Source organism: Empidonax traillii, unplaced genomic scaffold, assembly GCF_003031625.1.
Source record: "Empidonax traillii isolate 1590-97213 ecotype Southwest subspecies unplaced genomic scaffold, ASM303162v1 scaffold833:size273953, whole genome shotgun sequence".
NCBI lineage: Eukaryota > Metazoa > Chordata > Aves > Passeriformes > Tyrannidae > Empidonax > Empidonax traillii.
Genome location: NW_020956026.1, coordinates 1 through 2,704, shown reverse-complemented (window position 1 = coordinate 2,704; position 2,704 = coordinate 1).

Below are 2,704 nucleotides of genomic sequence, written 5' to 3'. Positions count from 1 at the left end.
CTGCGCAAAGGCAGTGGAGGGCACAGAGAGTGCCTGGGGGGCACAAGGAATCCTTGAGATAACATTGCTTGGGCTTCTCTTGTCAGACCTCTACAAACCATGATAATGCATGTAGGCTTCATGCTAATGAATTGTCTATTTACATGCAGCTGGGGTTTGCATTTTTGGGGGTACCATTGTTGGGACATGTAGCTGACTGGCTGACTTCTGTAACAAACTGCATTTTTAACTGATTTTATCTGATGACTGCTGTAGAATCCTGCCTACCTAGATTTTAGTCATTCACCTTGACATATGTTTTAGGAGCCTTCTGACCAAATTGATCTTTGGTATCGATATGAAAATCTGTGCTGGTGAACTTTCAGGTTTGACTCACTTTCTGGGATCAGCTTATGTCTCAGTAATGGTACACTCTCATCATTAATCATTTGATCATGCTTTTTAGGGAGAATAGAAATTGTGATTATGTTAGATTCAGAATTCATCCGGTTCAGTTCCTTGTCTCCCATGGTGGTAGTCTCCAGCTGTTTCGGAGAAAAGAAAAAGAAATCTTGCATTAGGCAGGAAGTAGATAATCTGTTATTCTCTCTAAGCTCTAAGAGAAACTTCGCTTTCTTCACAACCATTTTCCAAGAACCTGATTACCAATTAAGATTATTACAAAGCCCCATATTAAGAAAGGAATTGCATACCAACATTATCTAGGGCATCTGATCCAAAAGGTTGGATCCAAAAGGGGCCAAAGTCACTTCTGGGTGACAGCAGAAGGAGAAGGACTGGACATGAAGATAGGCTTGACGTCCAGCCTAGAGCCTTGAGCTTGGCATATTCGATCAGCTGCTCCTTGGCTAGAGGGGCTAATTAGACACTCCTCTGGTTCCTCATCTCCTACAATCTGCTCTTGCCATAGCATGTGTATGCTTTATCTGCCAGTGGGAGAATTGAAAACAATACCTATTCTAATAGGCACCACCTTTTTTCCCCTGCCCTTGTTAGTGGTGCAGGTAATATAATTCCTCTGCTACACATAATACCTCTCCTGTAACACTTCTCACTTGACAGCATGTATGTTCAAGACCTTCATCTGGAAATTATATAGTAAAACATATTTTTTTCTTGCTTCCTAGAGCAGAAATATTTATATGTACCAGGTTTATGCCATAGTCTTACGAGATGGTACAAGAAGTAAAGCAACAGCAGCTATCTTGTTTGTGGTATTATTCTGCAATATTGTCACTTCTTCATAAGATTTCCTGAGGTTTTCTTTAGCTCAGGCTGTTATGATTGGCTACAATTGTGTTTTTACTTTGAGGATAAGGGAGTATTTGTCTGCCATCATGCCACTGGGTTTGTTGGCATGTAGTTAATTTACCAATTTGTGTTGAAAAGGTAAGCCAAAGACAATGTGATAGTGATGCTGGGCATGATTTCGGAATATAGAAATGTTTACTCACTGTCAGCATCTAAAGTGATCATAGTGATTATTGCCCAAAATTAGATATCATTTTCTTTCTACCCACTTCCATAATATAAGTTAAATGCTTGGGTTTTTCCAAGTGCCTCTGAGTTCAATTCTTCAAGTGCCACTTAAGATATTTAGAAGACTGTTTATTTTCAGCTATGCTTGTTCTGTAAGAGAATGCAAGAGACAAAATAACTGTTTTGAGTGCTTGGTGTTACCGTGAGGGTATACAATCTCCTTTTACATGAATCAGTGGACTTCGGGGAGTGTTTCCAAGTGTGTCTAAACCCCGCTGTGTGTTGGCCTTTCTCTCAGATTGGGCCCCAGCCAGCAAGGATAAATTTGCAGGCAATCCAGCCAGGATTTTTCCATGTGGTAAAGAGAAAACGATGAGGAACTCTAAGCTCTGAACAGATGACTCAGTGCCTCTGGTGCTGAGTTAGACCTATCACTGTACCCATTGCAGAGACACGCAGTCCACACCCAATTTCATTCTCTGCCCACACACAAATGTGTCATCTATCTGTGCATGACTGGAGTGCTCATATCAGACACATTTACCTGCCAAAATTGTGGGAACAGTCCTAAAAGGTTATTATCCGCGTCCAGCTCTTCAAATATTTATCTCCTCTGATCATTCTGTCCCCTCTTTGAAGTTGTTATATCATGTAGGCGATCCACTCGTGCACATAGATCTGTATGGGAGAACTGTATTAGAAGGTAATTTGTGTGTCATGTCAGTCTAAGGAAAACTTGTGTGAGTGACCCAGTAACCTAAAACAATGTATAGAATAGAAATGGATCATCTTGCTTGTTTTGGATATAAATATTTTCTCTTAATGCCAAGTATTCCATGAAAAGATTATTTTGGATTAGTGTAATTGATAAAGGAGTATGGTCTTTGTTTCCAGGAATAGCAGAGGACTAAAATGTGGATGTATCTGGCATCCATATGTAAATTATGCTAGAATAAGTACAATTTTATGAAACTCATTTATGTTCACCACACTGTGTAAGAGAGGCGGAGATATCATCAAATACAGAAAAGTGACTTTCTAAACTAAAGGCATGTGAACATGTGTATCTTATGGTTTTATATTAAACTTATATATAGGAGATGTAGCCTTCCATGGCCTTGGTCAAGACTTTAGCATGTGCTTCTGTGTATCTCTCAGATTAGTAACCCTAAGAAGGGTTCTTTTTTTTTTGGTGGTTTTTTTTGTTTGTTTTTTTTTTTTTTTG